Source organism: Dermacentor variabilis, chromosome 10, assembly GCF_050947875.1.
Source record: "Dermacentor variabilis isolate Ectoservices chromosome 10, ASM5094787v1, whole genome shotgun sequence".
Classification (NCBI taxonomy): Eukaryota; Metazoa; Arthropoda; class Arachnida; order Ixodida; family Ixodidae; genus Dermacentor; species Dermacentor variabilis.
In genome coordinates, this window is record NC_134577.1 from 133,401,703 (window position 1) to 133,414,180 (window position 12,478).

The following is a 12,478-nucleotide window of genomic DNA, read 5'->3' on the forward strand; positions in this document are numbered from 1 at the left end:
TGAGGCTCTTGCTGCCTCCGTCAAGCGCACCCACGACCAGATGAAGGTCCGCGTGGATCGGGCACCCAGCACCAGTGAAGGACCGCCGACGAAGACGCCTCATGGGAGGCGGATGGGTTACAAGCCAAAGCCCAATGTACCGCCTGTAAGGAAGCCTGCCGACAAAGCGGCCACGTCTAAGGACATCAACAAACCGGGAGGTCCCGGAGGCGGCTAGCCGATGGCTAGTCGTGAGCGGTAAGCATCATGCTCCGGGCCTACTTTACTTTTCTTTTAGGTCAAGATGGCTCAAATACCGTCCCTTAGGATTGCCACATTAAACGTGAGAGGGCTGGCGGCTAGTCGTAGGTGAAGTCAGGTCCTACGGTTGGTCACTGACCACGACATAGACGTACTAGCCGTCCAGGAAACTAAGGTTGAAGGAGAGGAGGAGACCGGGAGCATGGTGCGACGTTTCACGACTACGTTTTTTGTGGTGGTTAGCCATGTGGTAGGCACGGCTGGAGGGTGCGTTCTTCTTGTGAAAAAGCTGCCGGGACTGCAGATTCAAAGTACTTTTTCGTGCCAGTCAGGAAGGATTGTTCTCTGTGATATTGTTATGTGTGATGCTGAATTCCGCGTCATATGCGTATATGCGCCGAATTCAGTAGATGAGCGCGTCCGTTTTTTTTTTCGAACCTTACACAATATGTATGTTGTAATATGCGCGTGATGCTGTTAGGCGACTTTAATTGTGTGTTGAGTGCTGGAGACACAGTCAATAATGCAGGTGTGCGTGACCGAAGCAGTGAAGTGTTATCAAATTTAATTAATGAAAATGAACTCGATGATGTTTATGAATGTCTGGAAGGGGGGCGTCAAGTGACTTTTACACGTTTTCAGGGCAGCAGCCATGCGCGTTTGCACCGAGTGTACATTTCATTGGATACAATTCCAAGATGCCACGTTTACTGTGTAGTAACAGTGTCGTTTTCAGATCACTGCCTAGTGAAATGTAACGTAGGTATAATGAAAAGGAGACATGTATTTAAATGGGACATGTGGAAAATGAATGCCTTGTTACTAAATGACCAGCCCTTTTTACAGGTGGTACGGGATGCGGTTAATGAAGTTCAATGTGATGCTGCGGGAACAATCGTCGAGATGTGGGAATGTTTTAAACAAAAGGTTAAAATGAAAGCGATAGAAAGATCCAGTTGTAAAAAATTCGAGAAGGAAATCAAAGAAAAGGGTTTAAGAACACTGCTTGGGCAGCTGCTAACGCTTGAGTGCAGAGCGCCTGGAGCGTACAAAGACGATGTGCGAAACGTCAAAGAAAAACTTGAACTTTTTGACAAGGAACGATATCAAGGTGCAATAGTGCGCGCACGAGCAGACGCACTAGCGGCAGGGGAGACGCCCACAAGAAGGGCGCTCGGCTTGGAGAAGGCGTATGGACGAAGAAACCACGTCGACCAGATTTTAGTGAACGGGAATGTCGTTGAAGACAGTGATAGCATTCGTCAAGCCTTCTTTGAGTACTACCAGTCGCTTTTTGCATTTCAGGAAGCGAATGTTGAGGGTTTTAAAGCAGGTTTTCTGCATCGCATGCCACGTTTGAGCGATGACGTAAAAAAGCTATTGGAGGAAAAAATAATAGCGAGCGAAGTCGAAAAGGCAATCGACGATTTGAACATGGGTAAATCGCCGGGACCTGATGGAATCAGCGCGGGTCTATATAAAGCTTTTAAAAGAGAGCTTGCGCCTTTGCTTGCACATGTATTCAATGACGCATACGAAAAGAAATCATTACCACCTTCCTTTGGAAAAACGCACCCCATTCTAATACCGAAGAGCGATCAAATAGACAAACTCAGATTCGTGTCATCCTACAGACCGATTTCACTAACAAACGTCGATTATAAAATATTTATGAAAGTTTTAGCTAGCAGGCTTCAAGGCGTCATCAAGGAAATAGTCGCAGACCATCAAACTTGTGGCATCAAAGGGCGATCTATTTTTTCAAACATCCATAAGATGCGATGTGTGCTCGAGTGCTGTGACGTCACCGGAGGCGGTGTTGCAGTTCTTCAGCTCGACCTAGAGAAAGCGTTCGATTGTGTCGCACACGTTATTTTGTTTGCCATCTTAGATCATGTTAATGTCGGTTCCATCATCACTGACGGCGCGGCCTTGGCGTACCAGAATTGCACAACAAGATTAATTGTTAATAAGTCTCTCGGGGCCCCCATTAACATCATGCGTTCAGTGCGCCAAGGCTGCCCCCTCAGCCCGCAGTTATTTGCTATCTGCGTAGAAGCAATGTGTGTAGCAATCAATGAAAATGACGGAATACGGGGTTTCAGATTGGCAGCGACAGAAGGGAAGTTGCTTGCATATGCAGATGAGATTGCAGTGTGTTGCACTGACAAACCGAGTGTAATGGAAGCAATATCTGTAGTAAAGCATTTCTGTGCCGTAACGGGTAGCAGAGTAAACTGGGGCAAATCGCTAGGGCTGTGGCACGGGGACTGGTTTTCTGCACCCGACTATTTCGCGAACGCTAACTGGGTGAAAACTGCGACAAGGTATCTCGGTGTTCCCCTAGACAGGTACAATAGCAGCGATGAATACTGGAGGAACCAAACCAAAGAACTGAAAGAAAAAGTAGATAAATGGAAAGGTAATAACCTGTCCATGTTTGCAAGAGCGACAGTTTGTAACATGTTTTTTATTACTAAGTTATATTACGTCTTGCAAACACTGTATTGTTCTAGAGTAAATGTGCAAGGGCTGCACAGAGTGTTTGCGGTTTTCATCTGGGGATCAACATAGGAACGGTGCAGCCGAACAAATTTGTTCAAAAGAGTTAAGGATGGGGGTGTGGGCCTGGCGCATTTCTTGTTCGTCAAGTTGTAAACCGATCTTTCTTTTTTCGCGATGTGCGCCATCCTTTTCTGCGCACCGTATGCCAGCTAAGGTTGAGTAACGCTTTGCCGGCACATGTTGTTAGCACGGCAAGCATGACGAGAACGCTGCGTGGATATTTCAAGGAAGTGGTCGACAGTGTACACTTCCTTTCTGTTCGTTTTACAAATGATTACCTTCGTGAAGTGAAAAGGAAAACATTGTATAGAGATGTATGCGACATTGTTTTCCCAGTGCCCTTATACAGAGCCATATACAGTAGAGGGCCAGCACAGGATGTACTTAAAAGAGTAAAACACATGCATGTACCACCAGGGGTAAAGACCTTCTTCTTTAAGCTACACACCGGAACGCTCTCCGTGAAGACGTTTCTGGAGGAAAGGGGTTGTCTCGTACCTTGGGGGTCGCACTGCTTGATATGCAAGAAGCCCGAAAATATAGATCACGTTTTCCTACATTGCTGGGCGGCAGTTTTCTTCTGGGACGTCTTAAAGCGAACCCTGAAGAAAGAGCTACCGGTGGACCGCCAAGGTATCAGGTATCTGGCCATTAAAGATGACGACGGGATTCCCTATGACTTTGTTATGTTGAATGCTCTACACTGTATATGGCGGGCTCGCATGGCATGGTACCATTGCGATCCTGACGCTAGGCCAGCTCGCGTTTACTTCAAAGAATGTATGTCGCGATTTACTGAAATGCAGAAAATAGAAGAATGTGTACCGGATTGGCTGTCGAGGCTAGAAGCCCTGACAGCCATGAAGGAATTTTAGTTAGACAACGCCGGTCCAATATGGACAGACGGCTCTATTGTACGGTTTCTTTCTTTACGTGCCTTCCATTGTTTTCTTTTTCTGTCTCCTCCGGTGGTTGGAATTTTTTGATACACAAGTGTCTGCTAACTGTATGGTCTTAGTAACGTCGAAGACCGTCAATAAATAAAAAGAAAGCCGCTGTAGCTCAATTGGTAGAGCATCGCGCGCAAAATGCGAAGGTTGTGGGTTCGGTTCGCACCTGCGGCAAGTTGTTTTTTTCATTCACTTTAATTTCCATTAGTTTGTCGTTTTTTTATTTCATTTATTAGGCGCAAGTAATTTCCCCTATGTTGTCCTTGGTGTCAATGTTTGTTTGCTTCTTATCATATGACTAAATAAAATCGGGCCCCTCGGTTAACTCCCTTTCTTCTCGTTCATTACATAACGAGGGTGTCGAATTCGGCAACATTGATGCCTTCAGGTAGCATGTGTGGGTTTACTGACCTGTTGCCTTCACCCAAAAAGATCACTTTCTCGTGACGGCTGCGCCAAAAATTACGTTCCACGTCCGCCGTCAAGGTCTATCAGTGGCCACGCTGGATAACGCTCCCAGTGTTCCACTAGGGCGCATAAATACCCAAGAAAGTGGATGGGGAAACGGGGCCGTTCTAGCTCAATTGATAGAGCACCGCACGCGAAATGCGAAGGTTGTGGGTTCGGTTCCCACCAGCAGCAAGTTGGTTTTTCATCCATTTTAATTTCCATTAGCTTATAGTTTCTTTATTTCATTTATTAAGCACAACTAATTTTCCCTATGTTGTCCTTGGTGTCAATGTTTGTTGGCTTCTTATAATATGACTAATAAAAACCGGACACTTCGGTTAACTCCCTTTCTTCTCGTTCATTGCATAACGAGGGTCTCGATTCCGGCAACATTGATGCCTTCAGGGGGCATGTGTGGGTTTATTGACCAGTTGCCTTCACCCAAAAAGATCACGTTGTCGTGATGCCTGAGGCAGAAAGGACGTTCCACGTACGCCATGAAGGTCTGTGAGTGGTCGCGCTGGCTAACACTCACAGGCTTCTACTAGGGCATATAAATAGCCAAGAAAGTGGATAGGGAAATGGCGCCCCTGTAGCTCAATTGGTAGAGCATCGCCCGCCGTCAAGGTCTATGAGTGGCCACGCTGGATAACGCTCCCAGTGTTCCACTAGGGCACATAAATACCCAAGAAAGTGGATGGGGAAACGGCGCCACTTTAGCTCAATTGGTAGAGCATCGCACGCGAAATGCGAAGGTTGTGGGATCGGTTCCCAGCTGCGGCAAGTTGTTTTCTCATTCACTTTAATTTCCATTAGTTTGTCGTTTCTTTATTCCATTTATTAAGCGCAAGTAATTTCCCATATGTTGTCCTTGGTGTCAATATTTGTTGGCTTCTTATGATATGACTAATAAAAATCGGGCCCCTCGGTTAGCTCCCTTTCTTCTCGTTTGTTACATAACGAGGGTGTCGAATTCGGCAACATTGATGCCTTCAGGTAGCATGTGTGGGTTTACTGACCAGTTGCCTTCACCCAAAAAGATCACGTTCTCGTGACGCCTGCGGCAAAAAGTACGTTCCACGTACGCCGTCAAGGTCTGTGAGTGGTCGCGCTGGCTAACACTCCCAGTGTTCTACTAGGGCACATAAATACCCAAGAAAGTGGATGGGGAAACGGCACCGCTGTAGCTCAATTGGTAGAGCATCGCACGCAAAATGCGAAGGTTGTGGGTTCGGTTCCCACCTGCGGCAAGTTGATTTTTCATTCACTTTAATTTTCATTAAAATGTCGTTTCTTTACTTAATTTATTAAGCGCAAGTAATTTTCCCTATGTTGTCCTTGGTGTCAATGTTTGTTTGCTTCTTATCATATGGCTAAATAAAATAGGGCCCCTCGGTTAACTCCCTTTCTTCTCGTTCTTTACATAACGAGGGTCTCGAATCCGGCAACATTGATGCCTTCAGGTAACATGAGTGGGTTTATTGACCAGTTGCCTTCACCCAAAAAGATCACGTTCTCGTGATGCCTGCGGCAAAAAGGACGTTCCACGTCCGCCGTCAAGGTCTGTGAGTGGTCGCGCTGGCTAACACTCCCAGGGTTCTACTAGGGCACATAAATACCCAAGAAACTGGATGGGGAAACTGCTCCGCTGTAGCTGATTTGGTAGAGCATCGCACGCGAAACCTTGACGGCCGATGTGTAACGTCCTTTTTGCCGCAGGCGTCACGAGAACGTGATTTTTTTGGGTGAAGGCAACTGGTCAATAAACCAACATATGCTACCTGATGGCATTAATGTTGCCGGATTCGAGACCCTCGTTATGTAATGAACGAGAAGAAAGGGAGTTAACCGAGGAGCCCGGTTTTTATTAGTCATATCATAAGAAGCCAACAAACATTGACACCAAGGCCAACATAGGGGAAATTACTTGCCCTTAATAAATGAAATAAAGAAACGACAAACTAATGGAAATTTAAGTGAATGAAAAATCAACTTGCCGCAGGTGGGAACCGAACCCACAACCTTCGCATTTTCCGTGCAATGCTCTACCAATTGAGCAACAGCGGCTCCGTCTCCACATCAACTTTCTTGGGTATTTATGTGCCCTAGTCGAACACTGGGGGCGTTATTCAGCGTGGCCACTCACAGACCTTGACGGCGGACGTGGAACGTAATTTTTGTCGCAGGCGTCACGAGAACGTGATTTTTTTGGGTGAAGGCAACTGGTCTATAAACCCACATATGCTACCTGATGGCATTATTGTTGCCCAATTCGACACCCTCGTTATGTAACAAACGAGAAGAAAGGGAGTTAACCGAGGGGCCCGGTTTTTATTAGTCATATCATAAGAAGCCAACAAACATTGACACCAAGGACAACATATGGGAAATTACTTGTGCTTAATAAATGAAATAAAGAAACCACAAACTAATGGAAATTAAAGTGAATGAAAAAACAACTTGCCGCAGGTGGGAACCGAACCCACAACCTTCGCATTTCGCGTGCGATGCTCTACCGATTGAGCTACAGCGGCGCCGTTTCCCCATCCACTTTATTGGGTACTTATGTGCCCTAGTGGAACACTGGGAGTGTCAGCCAGCGCAACCACTTACAGACCTTGACGGCGGATGTGTAACGTCCTTTTTGCCGCAGGCGTCACGAGAACGTGATCTTTTTGGCTGAAGACAACTGGTCAGTAAACCCACACATGCTACCTGAAGGCATCAATGTTGCCGGATTCGAGACCCTCGTTATGTAATAAACGAGAAGAAAGGGAGTTAACCGAGGGGCCCGATTTTAATTAGTCGTATCATAAGAAGCAAACAAACATTGACACCAAGGACAACATAGGGGAAATTACTTGCGCTTTATAAATGAAATAAAGAAACGACAATCTAATCAAAATTAAAGTGAATGAAAAATCAACTTGCCGCAGGTATGACCCGAACCCACAACCTTCGCATTTCGCGTGCGATGCTCTACTAATTGAGCTACAGCGGCTCCGTTTCCCCATCCACTTTCTTGGGTATTTATGTGCCCTAGTGGAACACTGGGAGCGTTGTCCAGCGTGGCCACTCATAGACCTTGACGGCGGACGTGGAACGTAATTTTTGCCGCAGGCGTCACGAGAACGTGATCTTTTTGGGTGAAGACAACTGGTCAGTAAACCCACACATGCTACCTGAAGGCATCAATGTTGCCGGATTCGAGACCCTCGTTATGCAATAAGCGAGAAGAAAGGGAGTTAACGGAAGGGGCCGATTTTTATTAGTCATATCATAAGAAGCCAACAAACATTGACACCAAGGAGAACATAGGGGAAATTAATTGTGCTTAATATATGAAATAAAGAAGCGATAAACTAATGGAAATTAAAGTGGATGAAAAAACAACTTGGCGCAGGTAGGAAACGAACCCACAACCTTCACATTTCGCGAGCGATGCTCTACCATTTGCGCTACAGCGGCGCCGTTGCCCCATCCACTTTCTTCCGTATTTATGTGCGCTAGTAGTACGCTGGGAGTGTTAGCCAGTGCGACCAATCACAGACCTTAACGGCGGATGTGGAACGTCCTTTTGCCGCAGGCATCACGAGAACGTGATCTTTTTGGGTGAAGACAACTGGTCAGTAAACCCACACATGCTCCATGAAGGCATCAATGTTGCCGGATTCGAGACCCTCGTTATGTAATGAACGAGAAGAAAGGGAATAATCCGAGGGGCCCGATTTTTATTAGTCATATCATAAGAAGCCAACAAACATTGACACCAAGGAGAACATATGGGAAATTGCTTGCGCTTAATAAATGAAATAAAGAAACGATAAACTAATGGAAATTAAAGTGGATGAAAAAACAACTTGCCGCAGCTGTAGCTCTACCAATTGAGCTACAGCGGTTTTTTTTTATTTATTGCCGGTCTTCCACGTTACTAAGACCATACAGTTAGCAGATACTTATGTATCAAAAAATTCCAACCACTGGAGGAGAAAGAAAAAGAAAACAATGGAAGGTACGTAAAGAAAGAAACCGTACAATAGAGCCGTCTGTCCATATTGGACCGGCGTTCCTTCATGGCTGTCAGGGGTTCTAGCCTCGACAGCCAATCCGGTGCACATTCTTCTATTTTCTGCATTTCAGTAAATCGCGACATACATTCTTTGAAGTAAACGTGAGCTGGCCTAGCGTCAGGATCGCAATTGTACCCTGCCATGCGAGCCCGCCATATACAGTGTAGAGCATTCAACATAACAAAGTCATAGGGAACCCCGTCGTCATCTTTAATGGCCAGATACCTGATACCTTGGGGGTCCACCGGTAGCTCTTTCTTCAGGGTTCGCTATAAGACGCCCCAGAAGAAAACTGCCGCCCAGAAATGTAGGAAAACGTGATCTATATTTTCGGGCTTCTTGCATATCAAGCAGTGCGACCCCCAAGGTACGAGACAACCCCTTTCCTCCAGAAACGTCTTCACGGAGAGCGTTCCGGTGTGTAGCTTAAAGAAGAAGGTCTTTACCCCTGGTGGTACCTGCATTTGTTTTACTCTTTTAAGTACATCCTGTCCTGGCCCTCCACTGTATATGGCTCTGTATAAGGGCACTGGGAAAACAATGTCGCATACATCTCTATACAATGTTTTCCTTTTCACTTCACAAAGGTAATCATTTGTAAAACGAACAGAAAGGAAGTGTACACTGTCGACCACTTCCTTGAAATATCCACGCAGCGTTCTCGTCATGCTTGCCGTGCTAACAACATGTGCCGGCGAAGCGTTACTCAACCTTAGCTGGCATACGGTGCGCAGAAAAGGATGGCGCACATCGCGAAAAAACAAAGATCGGTTTACAACTTGAACAAAAAGATGCGCCAGGCCCACACCCCCATCCTTAACTCTTTTGAACAAATTTGTTCGGCTGCACCGTTCCCATGTTGATCCCCAGATGAAAACCGCAAACACTCTGTGCAGCCTTTGCACATTTACTCTAGAACAATACAGTGTTTGCAAGACGTAATATAACTTAGTAATAAAAAACATGTTACAAACTGTCGCTCTTGCAAACATGGACAGGTTATTACCTTTCCATTTATCTACTTTTTCTTTCAGTTCTTTGGTTTGGTTCCTCCAGTATTCATCGCTGCTATTGTACCTGTCTAGGAGAACACCTAGATACCTTGTCGGAGTTTTCACCCTGTTCACGTTCGCGAAATAGTCGGGTGCTGAAAACCAGTCCCCGTGCCACAGCCCTAGCGATTTGCCCCAGTTTACTCTGCTACCCGTAACGGCACAGAAATGCTTTACTACAGATATTGTTTCCATTACACTCGGTTTGTCAGTGCAACACACTGCAATGTCATTTGCATATGCAAACAACTTCACTTCTGTCGCTGCCAATCTGAAACCCCGTATTCCATCATTTTCATTAAATGCTACACACATTGCTTCTACGTAGATAGCAAATAACAGCGGGCTGAGGGGGCAGCTTTGGCGCACTGAACGCATGATGTTAATGGGGGCCCCCAGAGACTTATTAACAATTAATCTTGTTGTGCAATTCTGGTACGCCAAGGCCACGCCCTCAGTGATGATGGAACCGACATTAACATGATCTAAGATGGCAAACAAAATAACGTGTGCGACACAATCGAACGCTTTCTCTAGGTCGAGCTGAAGAACTGCAACACCGCCTCCGGTGACGTCACAGCACTCGAGCACACATCGCATCTTATGGATGTTTGAAAAAATAGATCGCCCTTTGATGCCACAAGTTTGATGGTCTGCGACTATTTCCTTGATGACGCCTTGAAGCCTGCTAGCTAAAACTTTCATAAATATTTTATAATCGACGTTTGTTAGTGAAATCGGTCTGTAGGATGACACGAATCTGAGTTTGTCTATTTGATCGCTCTTCGGTATTAGAATGGTGTGGGTTTTTCCAAAGGAAGGTGGTAATGATTTCTTTTCGTATGCGTCATTGAATACATGTGCAAGCAAAGGCGCCAGCTCTCTTTTAAAAGCTTTATATAGACCCGCGCTGATTCCATCAGGTCCCGGCGATTTACCCATGTTCAAATCGTCGATTGCCTTTTCGACTTCGCTCGCTATTATTTTTTCCTACAATAGCTTTTTTACGTCATTACTCAAACGTGGCATACGATGCAGAAAACCTGCTTTAAAACCCTCAACATTCGCTTCCTGAAATGCAAAAAGCGACTGGTAGTACTCAAAGAAGGCTTGACGAATGCTATCACTGTCTTCAACGACATTCCCGTTCACTAAAATCTGGTCGACGTGGTTTCTTCGTCCATACGCCTTCTCCAAGCCGAGCGCCCTTCTTGTGGGCGTCTCCCCTGCCGCTAGTGTGTCTGCTCGTGCGCGCACTATTGCACCTTGATATCGTTCCTTGTCAAAAAGTTCAAGCTTTCCTTTGACGTTTCGCACATCGTCTTCGTACGCACCAGGCGCTCTGCACTCAAGCGTTAGCAGCTGCCCAAGCAGTGATCGTAAACCCTTTTCTTTCATTTCCTTCTCGAATTTTTTACAACTGGATCTTTCTATCGCTTTAATTTTAACCTTTTGTTTAAAACATTCCCACATCTCGACGATTGTTCCCGCAGCATCACATTGAACTTCATTAACCGCATCCCGTACCACCTGTAAAAAGGGCTGGTCATTTAGTAACAAGGCATTCATTTTCCACATGTCCCATTTAAATACATGTCTCCTTTTCATTATACCTACGTTACATTTCACTAGGCAGTGATCTGAAAACGACACTGTTACTACACAGTAACCGTGGCATCTTGGAATTGTATCCAATGAAATGTACATTCGGTCCAAACGCGCATGGCTGCTGCCCTGAAAACGTGTAAAAGTCACTTGACGCCCCCTTCCAGACATTCATAAACATCATCGAGTTCATTTTCATTAATTAAATTTGATAACACTTCACCGCTTCGGTCACGCACACCTGCATTATTGACTCTGTCTCCAGCACTCAACACACAATTAAAGTCGCCTAACAGCATCACGCGCATATTACAACATACATATTGTGTAAGGTTCGAAATAAAAACGGACGCGCTCATCTACTGAATTCGGCGCATATACGCATATGACGCGGAATTCAGCATCACACATAACAATATCACAGAGAACAATCCTTCCTGACTGGCACGAAAAAGTACTTTGAATCTGCAGTCCAGGCAGCTTTTTCACAAGAAGAACGCACCCTCCAGCCGTGCCTACCGCATGGCTAACCACCACAAAAAACCTAGTCGTGAAACGTCGCACCATGCTCCCGGTCTCCTCCTCTCCTTCAACCTTAGTTTCCTGGACGGCTAGTACGTCTATGTCGTGGTCAGTGACCAACCGTAGGACCTGACTTCGCCTACGACTAGCCGCCAGCCCTCTCACGTTTAATGTGGCAATCCTAAGGGACGGTATTTGAGCCATCTTGACCTAAAAGAAAAGTAAATTAGGCCCGGAGCATGGTGCTTACCGCTCACGACTAGCCATCGGCTAGCCGCCTCCGGGACCTCCCGGTTTGTTGATGTCCTTAGACGTGGCCGTCTTGTCGGCAGGCTTCCTTTCAGGCGGTACATTAGGCTTTGGCTTGTAACCCATCCGCCTCCCATGAGGCGTCTTGGTCGGCGGTCCTTCACTGGTGCTGGGTGCCCGATCCTCGCGGTTCTTCGTCTGGTCGTGGGTGCGCTTGACGGAGGCAGCAAGAGCGCCAGTAGGGTCGTCGTCGGTGACGCCCTCGTCCTGCTGCATTGCGGTCGCATCGTCAGGTGCGCCTTCACTGGCGCTTCCCGTCGCCTGCCCCTCAGTCGTAGCGATCTGTTCCGCCCTACTCAGTTTCTGGGTAGCCTCAACCGCCTTTCCGTCCACCTCCAGAGTCGTCGACCCACTAGTTGTAGCTGTCGAGACCGTGTCACCGGTTCCTTTAGCCGCATCCTCCGCCTCGGCCACGTCCATCACGTGCTCTGCCGCCACGTCAATAGCTGGTGAGCCTGTCACAGCGGCATAAGACTTCACACAGTCCGCGTCAACGTGGCCGAAACGTCTGCACCGGGAACAGCTGGGGACTCTCCACTCTCGGCGGACGTGTCCCGTGCCGTGACAGCGCAGGCACTGCATCGGTCGACCGGCAATGAAGACCAAGGCCAACTCACCGCCGACGCGGATCTGATGAGGAAGGTCCTCAACCTTCACGCTGCCCTCCGTTTGAGGAGGACGGTCCTGGCCGTTGAGGTCTTGGTCCCCATGCCTT

At 46.8% G+C, this 12,478-nt stretch overlaps 1 non-coding gene across 1 annotated transcript; it reads left to right on the forward strand.

Moving 5' to 3' along the window:
- The first annotated feature begins 5,382 nt into the window (after positions 1-5,382).
- Positions 5,383-5,455, forward strand: TRNAL-CAA (transfer RNA leucine (anticodon CAA)). The gene has a single exon. It is a non-coding gene; the product is annotated as a tRNA-Leu (tRNA).
- The last annotated feature ends 7,023 nt before the right edge of the window (positions 5,456-12,478 follow it).